This window comes from Rutidosis leptorrhynchoides, chromosome 2, assembly GCF_046630445.1.
Source record: "Rutidosis leptorrhynchoides isolate AG116_Rl617_1_P2 chromosome 2, CSIRO_AGI_Rlap_v1, whole genome shotgun sequence".
Taxonomy (NCBI): Eukaryota; Viridiplantae; Streptophyta; class Magnoliopsida; order Asterales; family Asteraceae; genus Rutidosis; species Rutidosis leptorrhynchoides.
The window spans coordinates 483392177-483413788 of record NC_092334.1 but is presented as its reverse complement, the minus strand read 5'-3'; positions in this window follow the sequence as shown (position 1 = coordinate 483413788).

Sequence of the window (21612 nt, the reverse complement as noted above, 5' to 3'; positions counted from 1 at the left end):
ATATACCAACGACCAAAAACACCTACAAACACTTTCATTCTTCAATTTTCTTCATCTAATTGATCTCTCTCAAGTTCCATCTTCATGTTCTAAGTGTTCTTCTTAAATTCATAAGTATAGTTTCATAAAAATCAAGAATACTTCCAAGTTTGCAAGGCTACTTCCAAGCTTTCTAATCCATTCCAAGTAATCATCTAAGATGAAGGAACCTTTGTTATTTATAGTAGGTTATCTTTCTAATTCAAGGTAATATTCATATTCAAAATTTGATTCAATTTCTACAACTATAACAATCTTATTTCGAGTGAAAATCTTACTTGAACTGTTTTCGTGTCATGATTCTGCTTCAAGAACTTTCAAGCCATCCAAGGATCCTTTGAAGCTAGATCCATTTTTCTCATTTTCAGTAGTTTTATCCAGAAAACTTGAGGTAGTAATGATGTTCATAACATCATTCGATTCATACATATAAAGCTATCTTATTCGAAGGTTTAAACTTGTAATCACTAGAACATAGTTTAGTTAATTTTAACTTGTTCGCAAACAAAAGTTAATCCTTCTAACTTGACTTTTAAAATCAACTAAGCACATGTTCTATATCTATATGATATGCTAACTTAATGATTTAAAACCTGGAAACACGATGAACACCATAAAATCGGATATACGCCGTCGTAGTGAAACCGGGGGCTGTTTTGGTTTGGATAATTAAAAACTATGATAAACTTTGATTTAAAAGTTGTTCTTCTGGGAAAATGATTTTTCATATGAACATGAAACTATATCCAAAAATCTTGGTTAAACTCAAAGTGAAAGTATGTTTTTCAAAATGGTCATCAAGATGTTGTTCTTTCGACGGAAATGACTACCTCATCAAGATGTCGTTCATTCACTCAAAACGGATTTAAAATGAAGAAGTTATGGGTAAAACAAGATTGGATATTTTTGATCTTTATAGCTACGGGAAATGTCTAACAAATCTATACAAATCATATCCTAGCTAACTTATATTGTATTATATATGTATTCTAATATATTATGTAATCTTGGGATACCATAGACACGTATGCAAATGTTTTGACATATTATATCGACCGATGTATATATATTATTTGGAACAACCATAGACACTCTATATGTAGTAATGTTGGAGTTAGCTATACAGGGTTGAGGTTGATTCCAAAAATATATATACTTTGAGTTGTGATCTAGCATGAGACGTGTATACACTGGGTCGTGGATTGATTCAAGATAATATATATCGATTTATTTCTGTACATCTAACTGTGGATAACTAGTTGTAGGTTATTAACGAGGACAGCTGACTTAATACACTCAAATCTTTAAAACATAATAAAAATGGTTGTAATTATATTTTGATCATACTTTGATATATATGTACATATTTGTATAGGTTCGTGAATCGATCCGTGGCCAAGTCTTATATCCGAGGAAGGAAATATATGTGAAAGTGAGTTATAGTCCCACTTTTAAAATCTAATATTTTTGGGATGAGAATACATGCAGATGATTTATAAAATAGACACAAGTACGTGAAACTACATTCTATGGTTGAATTATCGAAATCGAATATGCCCCTTTTTATTAAGTCTGGTAATCTAAGAATTAGGGAACAGACACCCTAATTGACGTGAATCCTAAAGATAAATCTATTGGGCCTAACAAACCCCATACAAAGTACCGGATGCTTTAGTACTTCAAAATTTATATCATATCCGAAGGGTGTCCCGGAATGATGGGGATATTCTTATATATGCAACTTGTTAATGTCGGTTACCAGGTGTTCACCATATGAATGATTTTTATCTCTATGTATGGGATGTGTATTGAAATATGAAATCTTGTGGTCTATTGTTACAATTTGATATATATAGGTTAAACCTATAACTCACCAACATTTTTGTTGACGTTTAAAGCATGTTTATTCTCAGGTGAATACTAAGAGCTTCCGCTGTTGCATACTAAAATAAGGACAAGATTTGGAGTCCATGTTTGTATGATATTGTGTAAAAACTGCATTCAAGAAACATATGTCAATGTAATATATTTCTATTGTAAACCACTATGTAATGGTCATGTGTAAACAATATATTTTAGATTATCATTATTTGATAATCTACGTAATATTTTTAAAAACCTTTATTGATAAAATAAAGGTTATGGTTGTTTTAAAAATGAATGCAGTCTTTGAAAAACGTCTCATATAGAGGTCAAAACCTCGCAACGAAATCAATTAATATGGAACGTTTATAATCAATATGAACGGGACATTTCAGTTGGTATCCGAGCGTTGGTCTTAGAGAACCAGAAAATTTACATTAGTGTGTCTTATCGAGTTTGTTAGGATGCATTAGTGAGTATGGACTTCGACCGTGTTTTCTTTAAAAATGATTGCTTAACATTTTTGTTGGAAACTATATATTATTAACATGTAAATATTATGTGATATATTAATCTCTTAACATGTTTGATATTATGTGATAGATGTCTACCTCTAGCACAAATCCCATTGACTCACCTAATAATAACGAAGAGTCGAATATATATTGGCAAGATTCACAAGTTCCCGAAGAACCGGAAGAAGAGGAAACAGAACCGGAAGAAGAGGAACCAGAAGAAGAGGAACCGGAAGAAGAAGAGGTTCCGGAGGGGGGAATAGTAGGAACCACAGAAAACCGGTCAAATAAAAGAAAATCCTCAACCAATGGACCAAAGTTAATAATGGTCAATGGTGTTTCCCTAAGGAAGCAAAATATTGGGAAAATTATCAATTTTAAGATGAATCGGATCCTGATGAGGATTCCGATGATGTTATAGAAATTACCCCGATCCAATTTAATGAGGCAAAAGAAAATAATAAGGGAAAAGGCATCAAAATAGAGAAATCTGATTCCGACCCCGATGAACTTTATATGTACCGTCAACACCCGTATTTTCAATATCGTGACAATAACCCGGGAACCTCTAAACTACCAGGTTTTTCTAAACCAATGTGGAAAATGACGGCTCGTATTAGAGGAACATCATATATACCTAGAAAATTAGGAAAAAGAACCAAGTCTGAAGAAGAAGAAACCAGTGATTCAGATTAGAGGGGTGTGAGCATGTTGTTTAGTAAATGTATTGTAGTGTGCTTGTACTTTTATGTTCTATGTAAAAATTGCTTGTATTGTTTGTTATTACGAATCTAATCCTTGTCTATTTTACAGTATAAAAACAAAATGGAAGTTAAGGGTAGAAAACCGAATATTTTAGAAGACCTACTAGAGGATATGATTGAGGAAATCTTGTCTAGAGTCAGTCAGAATTCATCAGCACATTTAGTTATGGCGAAATTAACTTGTCAAACATTTGAAAGACTTTCCAGAAATGCCTTAGTTTATAAAAGGCTTTCCTTTGATAGGTGGGGTACATCACATTGGGGAGACTTTAAGTTACGCCGTGTTCTCTTTAAAGAGTTAAATGCAGGGAACCCAAATGCAATTTTACGCTACGGGTTAAGAACCTATTTTGACTCAACATATCCCAACATAGGATTTCGTGAATTAGAAAGAGCTTCTAACATGCAACATAAAGAAGTATGTTATGCTTACGGGTTAGTGATGTTCGCTTCTTACCAAAGTGAGAAAAAGAACATCGGATTGCAGCTTTTAAATAAAACTTTCCCACAAGTGACGGATTCAGTAGTTGGGGTGAGTGATAATGCTAAAAACGAATATATATTTCATAGCATTATTCCTCAAGAAAGACAAGCTTTTAGTTGCAACTGTTCTATTTACAAGTGATATTCGTTTAAATAATAAAAGGTGAAGACAAAAGACAGATTCGACGAATTGAAGACGCAAACGACCAAAAATCTCAAAAGTACAAAATACAATCAATGAGGTTCCAGTTATTGATAAGAAACGTCTCAAAATTACAAGAGTACAAGATTCAAAACGCAAAGTACAAGATATTAAATTGTACGCAAGGACGTTCGAAAATCCGGAACCGGGACCAGAGTCAACTCTCAACGCTCGACGCAACGGACTAAAAATTACAAGTTAACTATGCACATAAATAAAATATAATATTTAAATAATTCTTATAATTATTTATATATTATATTATTATTAATAAACGTCGGCAAGAAAGAAAACAAAGATATGTGACTTCTCCCAGCTGGCCATGCGATCGCATGGCCTGGAGGCACAAAAGCCATGCGATCGCATGGCTCTGAAATCCAGCCCAGGTCCTATAAATTCAACGCGTTTTTACCAAAATAAACACATCTTTTTCTTCTTCACTCAACGTAATATTTATATTTATATTTATATTTTAATTTTAAATTTAATTTTAAATTCTAATAATAAGGGTATGTTAGCAAATGTTGTAAGGGTGTAAGTCGAAATTCTGTCCGTGTAACGCTACGCTATTTTTAATCATTGTAAGTTATCTTCAACCTTTTTAATTTAATGTCTCGTAGCTAAGTTATTATTATGCTTATTTAGTCCGAAGTAATCATGATGTTGGGCTAAAAATATTAAAATTGGGTAATTGGGCTTTATACCATAATTGGGGTTTGGACAAAAGAACGACCCTTGTGGAAATTAGACTATGGGCTATTAATGGGCTTTATATTTGTTTAACTAAATGATAGTTTGTTAATGTTAATATAAAGATTTACAATTGGGCGTCCCTATAAATAACCATATACACTCAATCGGACACGATGGGCGGGATATTTATATGTACGAATAATCGTTCATTTAACCGGACACGGGAATGGATTAATAGCCACTAGAATTATTAAAACATGGGTGAAATTATGTACAAGGACACTTGGCATAATTGTTAACAAAGTATTAAAACCTTGAGTTACACTCAGTCGACATCCTGGTGTAATTATTAAACAAAGTAATAAAACCTTGTTACAGTTTAAGTCCCCAATTAGTTGGAATATTTAACTTCGGGAATAAGGATAATTTGACGAGGACACTCGCACTTTATATTTATGACTGATGGACTGTTATGGACAAAAACCAGACGGACATATTAAATAATCCAGGACAAAGGACAATTAATCCATGGGCATAAAACTAAAATCAACACGTCAAACATCATGATTACGGAAGTTTTAATAAGCATAATTCTTTTATTTCATATTTAATTTCCTTTATTTCATATTTAATTGCACTTCTAATTATAGCACTTTTATTTATTGTTATTGTATTTAATTGCACTTTTAATTATCGTACTTTTTAATTATCGCAAGTTTATTTTATCGCACTTTTATTATTCGTAATTTCATTATCGTTATTTACTTTACGCTTTAAATTAATTCTTTTATTTAATATTTTACATTTGGTTTTAACTGCGACTGAAGAATTAAAATCGACAAACCTGTCATTAAACGGTAAAAACCCCCCTTTATAATAATAATATTACTTATATATACATTTGTATTTTTATAAAAGTAAACTAATATAGCGTTGAGCTTTGTTTAAAGATTTTCCCTGTGGAACGAACCGGACTTACTAAAAACTACACTACTGTACGATTAGGTACACTGCCTATAAGTATTGTAGCAAGGTTTAAGTATATCCATTCTCTAAATAAATAAATATCTTGTGTAAAATTGTATCGTATTTAATAGTATTTCCCTGCTAAAATTTAAGCTATTTTATATACACCTCGCATAACATCAAGTATTTTTGGCGCCGCTGCCGGGGAACGCAGAAGCGAAACGCCACACACACAAAAAAAAGATTTTTATTTTTAGTACGCTTTTGTAAAAATACGTTTTAAATATTCGAAAATATAAAAAGAAAAACAAAAATATAAATATTTTTAAGAGTTTGTAAGTTATATAAAAGTTTCTTTATCTTTATTTTATAAAAATATAAGTTTTATTTAATTTATATAAATATATTACATAATTTTATTAAAACATCGAAACAGAAAAAAAAAGAAAAAAAAAATATAAAAAACATACTCTGCCCGATCACTGTTGCAGCCCAGAGCCTGGCCCAATTTCGCAAGCCATGCGATCGCATGGAAAATCAACTAACACTTCATGCGATCGCATGAGGTGATTTGACAGGCCTGGTAACATCAGCCGCCTGTTTAGGGTTTTAATTAATATATAATTATTATTATTATAACCCTAATTAGGGTTTAATTTTTAATTATTAATTTGTATTATTTAGTTTAATTATTATAATTAAATTATAAAATTAGTAGTTTTATAAAATAAATAATATAAAAATAATATTTTTATAAAAATTGTAATTTTTACAACTTTTTATATATTTTTATATTTTGACCCTTTTTAATAGTATTAGCGTAATTTTTGTATTTTTCGCTCGTATTTATTTTTAACTCATAGTTTTTGCCATAGTTATTTTTACTTCTAGATTTTTAGGCTTTGCCGTAAAATCCCTTAAGTGCTTTTTCTCTAGACTAAGATTTAGGTGCTTTAGAATTTTGCGACGCCTTTTTAGGTTTTAGTTTCTTTTTAAGTTATTGCCATTTGAGATATAGTTTTTCTTGTAAGCTTTAATATTTTTAGACACCTTTTACCTATGTATCAATTATCATTCCAATTAGTAATCTCAATTTGCGATTATAATTTTAAGTTAGTGGTAGTAATAAGGTTGGGTTAGGCGAATGTTTTAAAGTTTTATAAGTCACTCTTTTTATTTCTTATTTTTCAACGCCTTTTTAAAATTTTCTTTTCTTTTTCGACCTTTTTCGACGCGCTCTTTTTCTTTCTTATTTCTCGCTATTCTAGTTTTTAGGACATAGATTTTTATTCTACTTCTTATCTAAATTTCTTAAAATTACGAAAATTTATTTTAAGTAGTTAAATTAATAGACATCAAAATTTTTTGGTTCGTAGTAATAGTTGGATTTGTACGTGGACCGGGTTATTGGAGCCAAACAGTACTCAATTATATTGAGACCAAACGAATCCTGCCCCTCTGCTGCCTCTTTTGGCTATTCGAAACGTGGGCAAAATCAGAAAAGTCTATTGATTGGATAACTTATATAATTTTTCTTTCCTTTTTAAAAACTAATAGGATATTCAGTGAATGCACCGAGCAAGACGTTCACCACCTTTTGTACGTTCACCACCTGTAACTAGATCAAGACATTTAGCAAATATTACCGCCGTTGATTTTTCTTTAGAATCGTCATCCAGTCAACCAAGTACTCCAATTCAAATTTCCGATAATCCATTTTTTGAACCCGACCTCACAATTGAGAATCCGGAGAATATTCAGGGACGATTCATAGATCCTGAACCACTAAACTTTCCTCCGGAACCACCAATCATTCAAACAGAGATTGTTGAGGAACGAACCATTAAATCAGAATCCTCTAGTGATTCGGATTCAACAAATTCAATTATGGAGAATCTGGAACCTCTAAGTATGGAAGACCGAATGAGAGCTAAACGCACTGGCCAAGGTCACGCAATTACTCATCCAGACATTAATGCGCCAGATTATGAAATCAAAGGACAAATTCTACACATGGTGACTAATCAATGCCAATTTAGTGGTGCGCCGAAGGAAGATCCAAATGAACATCTTCGTACCTTTAATATTATCTGCACACTATTTAAAATCCGAGAAGTGGAGGATGAACAGATATATCTCATGTTATTTCCCTGGACTTTAAAGGGAGAAGCCAAAGATTGGTTGGAATCGTTACCTGAAGGGGCGATTGATACATGGGATGTTTTAGTTGAAAAATTTCTTAAACAATTCTTTCCGGCATCTAAAGCCGTAAGACTTCAAGCATAAATTGTTACGTTTACACAGAAACCGAATGAAACTCTATATGAGGCGTGGACAAGATTTGGAAAGTTATTGAGAGGATGTCCGCAACATGGTTTAGACACCTGTCAAATAGTACAAATATTCTACCAAGGATGCGACATCACTATAAGGAAAGACATAGATATAGCAGCTGGTGGTTCTATTATGAAGGAAACCGAAACTGATGCTTACAAAATTATTGATAACACTGCTTTCCACTCATATGAGTGGCACCAAGAAAAAGATATCGTTAGAGCATCTAAAGCAGCTAGAGCCGATTCTAGCCATGACTTAGATTCCATTTCCGCAAAGATAGATGCTGTCGAGAGACGAATGGAAAAGATGACTAAGGATATTCACTCAATACGAATTAGTTGTGAGTAGTGTGGAGGACCACATTTGACAAAAGATTGTCTCAGTATTGAATTAACAATAGAACAAAGAGAGAATATTTCATACATAAACCAAAGGCCTGGAAATAATTATCAGAATAATTATCAACCGCCAAGACTAATTTACAATCAAAACTAGAACTATAACCGAAATATTCCATACAACAACCAACAAGGTCCTAGCAATCAACAAGTATCTAACAATACTTACAACCAGCAAAGACCTAATTTTCAAAACAAACCACCACAACAAACCGATGATAAAAAGCCGAATTTAGAAGATATGATGACGAAGCTAGTTGAAACTCAAGCGCAGTTTTTCACATCTCAAAAACAAACCAATGAACAAAATGCTCAAGCATTTAGAAATCAACAAGCTTCTATTCAAAATCTGGAACAAGAAGTAAGTAACCTAGCAAGGTTAATAGGTGAAAGAAAACCGGGAAGTCTACCTAGTGATACAAATGCTAACCCCCAGAATGAAACAGCTAAAGCCATTACCACAAGAAGTGGTACAACACTTAAACCACCTGAAGTACCTGTAACTTCTGATGAAGCTATTTCTACTCCACAAGAACTACAACCTGATCAAGATAAGGAAAAAGAACCAGTAGTTGAGAAGGTTAATGAAGATAACACAGTTAAGGCTAAACCTTATGTTAAACTATACCAACCACCACTTCCTTACCCGAGTAAAATGAAGAAAGAGAAACTTGAAGCCGAGCAATCCAAATTCTTGGATATGTTTAAACAGATAAATGTAAATCTTCCTTTCATTGATGTAATTTCAGGAATGCCTAGATATGCTAAATTCTTGAAAGATCTAATCTCGAATAGAAAGAAAATGGAAGAACTCTCGGCTGTTACTATGAACGCTAATTGTTCAGCAGTGCTGTTGAATAAGATACCAGAAAAATTATCTGATCCAGGAAGTTTCACAATTCCATGTTTTCTGGGTAGTCTTAGTTCAATAGAAGCATTGGCAGACTTAGGTGCTAGTATAAATCTAATGCCATATTCACTATACGCTAAACTAGACCTTGGAGAATTGAAACCAACAAGAATAAGCATACAACTAGCCGATCGATCAATAAAATATCCTAGAGGGATAATGGAGAACATGCTAGTTAAAGTTGGTACTTTAGTATTTCCAGTAGATTTTGTTGTTCTGGACATGGAAGAAGATTCTCAAGTTCCTCTCATATTAGGAAGACCATTCTTAAACACGGCTAAAGCAATGATAGACGTGTTCGGTAAGAAATTGACCCTAAGTATAGAGGACGAGAGTGTTACCTTTTCAGTTGATAGAGTAATGCAACAACCGCAATCTGCAGATGATACATGTTAAAAATATTCAAACTATAGATTCACATGCAGAATTGTTAGAAGAATTTCCAGAATTACAAGGAACAGGAGAATGTTCTTTAGGAGAAGGTAATGAACCAATTGAAGAAGCTGAAATGTTAGCTACACTTATAGCTAATGGATATGAACCAACAATAGAAGAAATTCAAATGCTAAAAGAAGAAGACAGATATCGATACAAATCATCGATAGAAGAACCTCCAAAATTAGAGTTAAAGCCACTTCCAAACCATTTGGAATACGCTTATTTACATGGTGAATCTGAATTACCTGTAATAATATCGTCTTCTCTTACTGAAAATAAGAAATCACAACTCATTTCTGTGTTGAAAGCTCATAAACCAGCCATTGCATGGAAGATTAATGATATTAAAGGAATAAGTCCTTCGTATTGCACACATAAAATCCTTATGGAAGAAGGTCATAAAACGTATGTACAACGCCAACGAAGACTAAATCCGAATATGCAAGATGTAGTTAAAAAAGAAATTATTAAACTGCTAGATGCAGGTCTAATTTATCCAATTTCTGATAGTCCATGGGTAAGCCCAGTTCAATGCGTGCCTAAGAAGGGTGGCATGACTGTCATTACAAATGAAAAAAATGAGCTTATTCCTACTAGGACTGTAACAGGATGGCGTGTATGTATTGATTATAGAAAATTAAATGACGCCACCAGAAAAGATCACTTTCCCTTACCTTTCATTGATCAAATGTTGGAAAGATTAGCCGGAAATAGTTACTATTGTTTTCTAGATGGATTTTCCGGATATTTTCAAATTCCAATAGCACCCGAAGATCAAGAGAAAACCACATTCACGTGCCCTTATGGTACTTTTGCTTACAAACGCATGCCATTTGGACTTTGCAACGCTCCTGCAACCTTTCAAAGGTGCATGATGGCGATTTTTCACGACATGATAGAAGAATGCATGGAAGTTTTCATGGATGACTTTTCAGTCTTCGGTGATACATTTGAATCATGTCTAGTTAATCTAGAACGAATGCTTATTAGATGCGAACAATCAAATCTAGTACTTAATTGGGAGAAATGCCATTTCATGGTTAAAGAAGGCATCGTTCTTGGACATAAAATTTCAAAAGAAGGAATTGAAGTGGATAGAGCTAAGGTAGACGTAATTGCTAAACTTCCACATCCCACCAATGTTAGAGGAGTTAGGAGTTTTCTAGGGCATGCCGGTTTTTACCGACGTTTCATAAAAGATTTTTCTAAAATTGCCACTCCTATGAATAAACTCCTAGAAAAGGATGCTCCATTCATCTTTTCAGATGAATGTATCAAATCTTTTAATATTCTTAAAGAGAAACTCACTAATGCGCCGATCATGATAACACCAAATTGGAATCTACCGTTTGAACTAATGTGCGATGCAAGTGATTTTGCAATGGGAGCCGTTTTAGGACAAAGGATTGAAAAACGATTTCAACCTATATATTATGCTAGTAAGACGTTACAAGGAGCACAAATGAACTATACAACTACTGAAAAAGAACTCCTTGCTATTGTCTTTACTTTTGATAAATTTCGTTCATATCTCGTTCTAGCAAAAACGGTGGTCTATACCGACCATTCTGCTCTTAGATACCTATTTTCAAAACAAGATGCCAAACCAAGATTAATCCATTGGATCTTACTCTTACAAGAGTTTGATATTGAAATCCGAGATAAAAGAGGAGCAGAAAATCTCGCCGCTGATCATCTTTCTCGTCTTGAAAATTCCGAATTAGAAGTTCTAAATGAATCTGCCATACAAGACAACTTTCCTGATGAATATCTATTGAAGATAGATTATAATGAAATTCCATGGTTTGCAGACTATGCAAACTATTTAGTATGTGGATTCCTTGAAAAAGGATTATCGTACCAAAAACGAAAGAAATTCTTCAGTGATATAAAACACTATTTCTGGGAAGATCCACATCTGTTTAAAAGTTGTCCCGATGGAATAATACGCCGATGTGTATTTGGAGATGAAGCTAGTAAAATTTTAAACCATTGTCACACAAGACCAATAGGAGGGCATTATGGGCCTCAACTAACAGCAAGAAAAGTTTACGATGCTGGATTCTATTGGCCTACAATTTACAAAATTGACTTTATGGGTCCATTTCCAAAATCTCATAATAATCTCTACATTCTCGTTGCCATTGATTATGTATCTAAATGGGCGGAAGCACAGGCTCTCCCAACTAACGATGCATGAGTTGTAGTCAACTTTTTAAAACGTCTTTTTGCAAGGTTTAGAACACCGAAAGCTTTAATAAGTGATCGGGGAACTCATTTCTGTAATAATCAACTTGAGAAAGTTCTTAAAAGATATGGAGTAACTCATAAAATCTCCACCGCATATCATCCACAAACAAGTGGACAAGTTGAAAATACCAACCGAGCTTTAAAACGTATTCTAGAGAAAACCGTAGGATCAAATCTGAAGGAATGGTCCATTAAATTGGAGGATTCACTCTGGGCTTTTAGAACAACCTACAAAACTCCAATTGGAACCACACCTTTTAGACTTGTTTATGGAAAAGCATGTCATCTTCCAGTAGAAATTGAACACAAAGCATTTTGGGCTTTGAAGACATGTAATCTTGATATACATGAAGCTGTACATCTACGATTAAGTCAACTAAACGAATTAGAAGAGTTAAGACATGAAGCATACGAAAATTCATTAATCTATAAAGAAAGAACGAAGAAATGGCATGATAAAAGAATCAGAAGTTTAAAAGAATTTAAAGATGGAGACAGAGTTCTTCTTTTCAATTCACGATTCAAGCTATTTCCTGGAAAATTGAAATCAAGATGGTCTAGACCATTCATAGTCAAAAGAGTTTTCCCATATGGAACAATAGAATTAATAAATTCAAATGGGATTGAATTTAAAGTTAATGGTCACAGAGTTAAACACTACATAGATAGTCCAATGGAATTCGACAATGAAGTTAATCACAATTTCGATACCACAGCTAACTAAGTGTGGGGAGAATCAAGTCTTTAAAAGATAATATGTATTTCTGTTAGAGTTAGATTGTCTGTTTTCGTGTAGTTCTCGAAAATAGAACTCGAATGGTCTTTCCCTAGCAGACCCTAAAGAACTAGTCTTCTTCCCTCATTCTGAATTTTTATTTTTTTAGATTTTTACGAAATGAAGACTGCCTGTGAACTAAACCATGGTCTAATGCTACACGCTTTGATCACTAAACATAATAATGACACACTAACGAGTGAAATAGTATCAGTAATCAGAGAAAGATTGGACGGAGTAAGAAAAGAATCCAGATGCGAAGATAATAAGTTACAATTTGGTAAAGGAAAATCAAAATCCGCAGCGAAAAGAAGAGCACGACACCTAAAAAGATGTCACAAATGCGGAAAATGGTCACATGGAGGTAAATGTTCAAATAATCAAACCTATTCAAACACCGAATTTGTTACTTTATGCAGAGACGGACCGTTCATATGTTTAGAAGAAAAAACACTGAATGCTCGAGGTTACGACTATGTAGCCATGGAAAACCAATTAAACCGACTATCTTATGAATGAGATAGATCATATAACTAAGAATACTATCTCAAAGGTAAGTCTGTACAGTTTTTATTTTTATTTTTATTTTTAACCTTTTGATAATAAACGCTAATTTGTTCGCTATAAAGTATTAAATTGGTATTAAATAAAATTAGGTTTGGCGACCGAAATTATTGATATCATTCAAAAATTTATTACATCACTGCGAAATTTAACGTTTATTCTTAAGGTATAAATATCTTTAATCAATCACCACAAAATATTTCAAAAATTCGTCATGAGTTAAATTAGGTCATGGAACCGAAATTACTTTACCGAAAAGAGGGGCGTATATTTTTGATAATATTTGATTGATTAAAGTGGGATAAAAGCCAAAAAGATTTTTAATTTTATTTTTACCATGTTTTTAAAATTAATATATAAATCTTAAATTAATATTGTAAACTTTGTAAAAACAATATATTTAAAATTGTAAATATTTGAAAAATTAATATAAGTTTGGTGTAATTTTATAATTTGAATTTTTAAATTAAGTTTGGTGTGAATTTTTAATTTTTAAGATATGAATTTTTAATCTTATGCATTTCAAATTTTAAGTTTGGTGTGAATTTTTAATATTAATTTTGAATTTTATGTATTTTTTTAAGTTTGGTGTGAATTTAAAAACAAAAATTTACTTTATCTCATTAAGCTAAAAATATGATTTTTAAAATTCGTCGTAAGTTGAAGACTAGGTCTTTGAACCGAAATTGCTTTACCCGAGAGAGGGACGAGAACTTTTATTATCATTATTTTTAATCTTATTGAATTAAAGTATGCCAAAAACATTAAAAAAACCCCAAAATCTTTACTTTTAAAAAACCGCACTTTGATTTGACAAATTTTAAAATTTTGTCGAGGGACAGACTAGGACAACGATCCGAAACGTCCTCGCTCCTAAAGGAAAACAAAATTTTTAGAATTTAATTAATTATAAGTTTTATAAAGTATAAGGTTTTATAAAAAAAAAAAAAAAACTGAAAGTACTGTAGCCGGCACCCCATGCGATCGTATGGGGTTTGCACTTGGAACCCATGCGATCGCATGGGGACCAAATGCAGGCCTGATACATACAGCCTATCTGTTCTACCTCACACCAACACACACACACACAAAACATACGAAAATACTCCCAAATCACCTCTAAAATTCGCCATTTTTCACAGTAATTCGTTATTTTTCTTGCTCTAATCATGCCTAGATTCTCATTCTTCAGCAAATTGGTAAAAATTACACCCCTAAACTCTATAAATTCCTAGTTTTTGTGATAATTACCAATTTTTTACCTAATGCAATTTTTAGTGTTAAATTGTTAGTATTTTATGCATGTATAACCTAGATTCATGCTATTTAACATGATTTGAAGCCAAAAACTTCAAAATTTTTAGAAATCTAGGGTTTGTGTTCTTGAGCAATTTGGGACTTTTTGATATAAACTGGTTATGGCCGATTTTTGTCATGAATTATTGCTAAATTGAGTAGTGTAACATGTTTAGATAGTTAAATGATCCAAACATTGAACCTAAACATGATTTTTGGAGATTAAAGTGGACTTTTTAAGTCCAAAATTCATGAACTTGATTAATTTGACGTAATTGCCATTTGAGACTTGTTTAATTATTAGTAATGACTATTTTGACATGTTATTTGAGTTAAATGCTTATGAACTTTGTATACATTTTCATATGTGCTTATTTGAAAAGTGTAGAATTGTGAAAAATTGTGAAAATGTGTATAAGTTTAATTTTGATTTAACATGTTATAGTGATTGTTTTAAGTCGTTATTTTGCTAACACTAATGCATATTTGGATGCACAAATTTTGTGTTTAATGTGTTTTGCAGAAAGCCGATACTGGAGGTTCAGGAGCATCATCATCTAGACGACCAGCACCAGCACCAGCACCAGAACCAGAAATGCAACACGAACAAGAACCACAACAGGAACAACAACAACAGCCTGATCAGCACATACCTTATTATGATCCGGTACAGTTTGTTGATGAATTCATAGTATTCCCAATGAGGCCGCCAGTAGAATTCCCAACGATTCCTGAGCACACTCTGCATCCTAATCTGAGATTTGATAGGAGATGGAGAGATTACGAGACATATCAAAGGAACAAATTCAAATTGGTAACAAAAAATGTAGAGGTGCCAAGGGTAATCGATTGGGCCCCTTTGGAAACGGTCCATCTAGCTGACCGTGTTAGACAGCTTTTAGTTCAAAGGTATGGCAGTTCTTCTTTTACAGATTGGGAACGTCTTTTCACCATTCATAGACCTGTATATAAGGAATGATGTGTTGAGTTGATGAGTACTGTATCACTTGATACAAATATAGTTAGAATAGATGATAGAAGATTTCTTAGGTTTATCCTTGGCGGTAGGATGTACAGAATGTCCATGCTGGACATGGCCAGGGCCTTACAGATATATACTCCTGGTGAGTTGCTATTACCCGATTGTACAAATTTGATTCATTATGGTGAAAGGGTAGATAGTAACTTTGACGCTGACGCCATTTGGAGGCGTATGTCACATTTTGATGTTTTTACACGAGCAGGGGGACACTCCTATACACATATTGACAGAGCCGAGCTTCGTATTATTCATAGATTTTTGGCTAACTTGATTACACAGAGAGGTCATAATAAAGAAAAAATTACCTTACATGATTTATTCTACCTAAAGTGTATTCGAGATCCTAGAAGCTTTGTCAATATCCCTTACTGTGTTGCTTTTTATTTATCTAAAATGGTAGAGGGAATGCAGGACGGGAGTATAATAGGAGGAGGTATTTTTGTTACTCTCATTGGAGAGTATTTAGGTGTTGATAGGAACTAAGGGGGTCCATTACAGCTTTGTAGAGAACAGGTTGAGCCCTTAGGATTGAAAGTTTATGTGGGTGCTAAGGTATTAAAAAGTAGACGTAACCAGGCAGTACCCTATGAGGGATCTCATCTTCAGGTAGAGAGAGGCTCAGACGAGGAAATGGAGGCGGTGGAAGACATTAGGGATGTCTTTCGAGATGCTATTCTTGACGTCCACGTTCGTATAGATGAGGAAGCAATGACGAACGTGGCCAGACATAGTATGTATGAGCAGTGGAACTCCGAGCGAATATACGAGGATTATAGGTGACGCCAACACGATAGCTGGTTAGTTCATCAGCACCAAATCATGAGCCAGCTATCATATCAGGTACCAAATAACTATGTACCTACTCGACCTGCTCATTTTCCGTCACATAGCCCCGATATCCGATCACCCTTTAACCGGTATGACTATAACCAAGCCTATCAAAACACCTATAACCAACAATGGAACCCACCTGATGAGATGAACTGGAACCCATATCCAGACTGATTTAGTTCCATTTGGTTATTTATATGATTTTTATGTTTTTATCTTTTTACTTATTCATGTTTAAACTTATGTTATTGAATATACTTATGTAATCTTTATCATTTTTATTATTATTGTGTACTAATATTTCACATTTAGGATTTGAAAGTGGGATATTAAGTCCCATTTCAAATTGCCATGCATGTTTATATTTGTATGTATGTATATTGTAAATTGTACAAAACAGGGTAAAACAACGCATTTTAAAAGACTGGCATTAAGTTCAGTAAAAGCTACTAATTTTGACGACAAGATGACAAATAAATGTGATGTAACGACAGACGAAATGAACAAATGATATGCACCATTTATCATTCAGCAACCAAACGCCAATATGTTTGGAAACTTTGGTAAAATTTAATCATTTTTACGCTAATCACCCTCAATAATTTAAATTATTACTGATTTCTTGCAAATGAGGGCATTGCAAGATCTTAAGTGTGGAAAGGGGTTAAATTCTTTCGGATTTTTAAAATTTTTATCTTAAACACTTGGTTACCATTAAAAATACTAGTAACGTAGTAGTTGTATTAGAATCTAGTGCTCTCTGATGATAAAGAACAGCCCTAGTCTTATATACTAACTACCCAATTCTAGTAAAATTTTTCAAAAATTTTCAATTAAATGAACTCAAAATCATGTTTATACATATTTATGAACGATAAAACTAGGTGTTAACACCGAAATTATTGTTACCTCAGAAAGGACATAAATTGAGAAACAAACCAAAATGTTAAAATTCATTTAAAATGGAATAGAGGACAATAAAAAGGAAAATAAAAGCCAAGTGTGAGAAAAATTACCAAGTTATCTTAAACATATGTCACATATTTCTGTAACAAATAACTGAAAATACTTTTGCTTTGGACTAAACTAAACTATGTTACCCGATGAAAGAAAAGAAGAGATGGATCTACACGATGAATCAATTCCATCATTAAAAGGAAGTAACGTCTTCCGAAAAAGAAACGCGCTTCTTGATTTAGGTCATGAAGTTGTCATCCAGACCAGCTGTAGGTTGACGAAAAACCTAGAAAAGTCATCACTAAAATCAGCAGGAAATCCACGGACCTCAGCATTAAACAGGGTCGCCAAGTGGTCAGATTTATCCTAACCATGAGAAGGATTTATCTCGTACAATGGGGGGGGGGGCACCATGCAAATTAGCTGGATAAGACTAATGAATCAGATCCCCAGAAAGGATAATCTCCTTAAAGATTAAAAATTAGCTTTTAAGACTGATATTACTCAATCCTAGAGATTTTAAAGATTGAGAATTCAAACTCATGGAATTCAATGATATCTAAACTCGAGCTTGAACGAGAAAATATTTTGATCAAATTATAAACCGATTTGTTTTCTGAAAACCCATTTTCAATGCGTTCATTACCATTGAACGTAAAATCCTAGGAATTCACCTGGAATTCATTAGGTCATCTGAACCAAATCGGGTGTCAACCGTAAGAACGGTGTTTGCATAGCATGGTCGAAGACAGTACCTTGTGAAAAATCATAAGGGTGAGCTTTACTATTGCTCCTACAAAGGATAGTAATTGTGTCCGACACGTTATAGACCATAATTAAAAGCATGTCAGGGGACATTGCCTTAACAATTGCTTGTTCAACGCTTTCCTTTATAACCGGACGGTAGTTTACCGAAAGGTAATATACGGAGCAAGTATACTGGATGTGTTGCTTTCCTAATACAAGGTTAGCAAGTGGGTGACACAAAACCACAAGTTTTGAGCTAAAATTTTCAAATCTGAAACCCACCAAGCCCATAAAAATATTTTGCAAACACCGGTGAAGGGTTATTCCGGAAAACTTATCTAGGGTAAAAAACTAGATTTAATTTTCAAAAGATCAAATGTTTTCATAAAGATCCAATTTCCTTAATGGATCTAAATTTTATAGTCATGTGGGACTGTAAACCACATCGTTACTACCATTGTTTATACCGCCGTATTGAAATCACTGATGTACAAAGTGTGAAGAATAAAGAAGTGATTATTATATTTCAAGACTATATTGCTTGAGGACAAGCAACGCTCAAGTGTGGGAATATTTGATAATGCTAAAAATGAACATATATTTCAAAGCATTATTCCTCAAGAAAGACAAGCTTTTAGTTGTAACTGTTCTATTTACAAGTGATATTCGTTTAAATAATAAAAGGTGAAGACAAAAGACAGATTCGACGAATTGAAGACGCAAACGACCAAAAATCTCAAAAGTACAAAATACAATCAATGAGGTTCCAATTATTGATAAGAAACGTCTCAAAATTACAAGAGTACAAGATTCAAATCGCAAAGTACAAGATATTAAATTGTACGCAAGGACGTTCGAAAATCCGGAACTGAGACCAGAGTCAACTCTCAACGCTCGACGCAACGGACTAAAAATTACAAGTTAACTATGCACATAAATAAAATATAATATTTAAATAATTCTTATAATTATTTATATATTATATTATTATTTATAAACGTCGGCAAGAAAGAAAATAAAGATATGTGACTTCTCCCAGCTAACCATGTGATCGCATGGCCTGGAGGCACAAAAGCCATGCGATCGCATGGCTCTGAAATCCAGCCCAGGTCCTATAAATTCAACGCGTTTTGGCCAAAATAAACACATCTTTTTCTTCTTCACTCAACGTAATATTTATATTTATATTTATATTTTAATTTTAAATTTAATTTTAAATCCTAATAATAAGGGTATGTTAGCGAATGTTGTAAGGGTGTAAGTCGAAATTCTGTCCGTGTAACGCTACGCTATTTTTAATCATTGTAAGTTATCTTCAACCTTTTTAATTTAATGTCTCGTAGCTAAGTTATTATTATGCTTATTTAGTCCGAAGTAATCATGATGTTGGGCTAAAAATATTAAAATTGGGTAATTGGGCTTTGTACCATAATTGGGGTTTGGACAAAAGAACGACACTTGTGGAAATTAGACTATGGGCTATTAATGGGCTTTATATTTGTTTAACTAAATGATAGTTTGTTAATGTTAATATAAAGATTTACAATTGGGCGTCCCTATAAATAACCATATACACTCAATCGGACACGATGGGCGGGATATTTATATGTACGAATAATCGTTCATTTAACCGGACACGGGAATGGATTAATAGCCACTAGAATTATTAAAACAGGGGTGAAATTATGTACAAGGACACTTGGCATAATTGTTAACAAAGTATTAAAACCTTGAGTTACACTCAGTCGACATCCTGGTGTAATTATTAAACAAAGTAATAAAACCTTATTACAGTTTAAGTCCCCAATTAGTTGGAATATTTAACTTCGGGTATAAGGATAATTTGACGAGGACACTCGCACTTTATATTTATGACTGATGGACTGTTATGGACCAAAACCAGACGGACATATTAAATAATCCAGGACAAAGGACAATTAACCCATGGGCATAAAACTAAAATCAACACGTCAAACATCATGATTACGGAAGTTTAAATAAGCATAATTCTTTTATTTCATATTTAATTTCCTTTATTTCATATTTAATTGCACTTCTAATTATAGCACTTTTATTTATTGTTATTGTATTTAATTGCACTTTTAATTATCGTACTTTTTAATTATCGCAAGTTTATTTTATCGCACTTTTATTATTCGTAATTTCATTATCGTTATTTACTTTACGCTTTAAATTAATTCTTTTATTTAATATTTTACATTTGGTTTTAACTGCGACTGAAGAATTAAAATCGACAAACCGGTCATTAAACGGTAAAAACCCCCCTTTATAATAATAATATTACTTATATATACATTTGTATTTTATAAAAGTAAACTAATATAGCGTTAAGCTTTGTTTAAAGATTTTCCCTGTGGAACGAACCGGACTTACTAAAAACTACACTACTGTACGATTAGGTACACTGCCTATAAGTGTTGTAGCAAGGTTTAAGTATATCCATTCTCTAAATAAATAAATATCTTGTGTAAAATTGTATCGTATTTAATAGTATTTCCCTGCTAAAATTTAAGCTATTTTATATACACCTCGCATAACATCAGTGAGAAACAAGGTTTTTAGATTATTACGGGGCTGTTGGACATTACGAAACCCTCGTCCTTTAGACGACATTACAATATGCTGCCTAGCCAAAGGATGGGAAGTCGTCTTAGTAAAACCAGAATGCATGACTTGTTTCTGGACTTATGAATTACGTGTCTTTATTTCCTTTACTGAACAACTTGCGTATTAACTAGATTTATCTTCAAAACTGTCCTGTATCATAGTGTACTATATTTCATGTTATATGTAATATAGCGAAGTTGTAAGTTTGAAGAATATTTGTATGTGATATATTATTATAATCAATTTTTCAAATGGAATTGTAGTATTTGAATTGTATATTAGCTACTAAGTATGAACTTAACGGGTAAGTAGTACCCGAATTTAAACTTATAAAACGCTAATATGAAGAAAAAGCTTTTATAAATGAGTTCATATTATGCTACGAGATACTATTGACTACTCTTAATATTCTGTATGATTAACTTGTTTCATTTGACTATTTTGAAGGAAATGGCACCGACTACTCGACACACCTTGAATATGAGCGAAGAGGAATTTCGTGCCTTTCTTGCTTCAAACATAGCCGCAGTAAAGGCCGCGCTGCATACCAATAATAACTCTGAATCTAGCAATATAGCTAACGGTGCAAGAAATCGTGTAGGATGCTCCTACAAGGAATTCACTGCGTGCAAACCTTCAGAATTTGATGGGACCGAAGGACTAATCGGATTGAAACGGTGGACCGAGAAAGTTGAATCGGTATTTGCCATAAGTAAGTGTGCTGAAGGAGACAAAGTGAAGTACGTTACGCATACCTTCACAGGTATTGCGTTTACATGGTGGAATACCTATCTAGAGCAAGTGGGACAAGATGCTGCTTACGCGCTACCGTGTCAGCATTCAAGCACTTGATGAATGAGAACTACCGTCCCAGAACTGAGGTCAATAAGCTCAAGTCAGAACTTAGAGGGTTA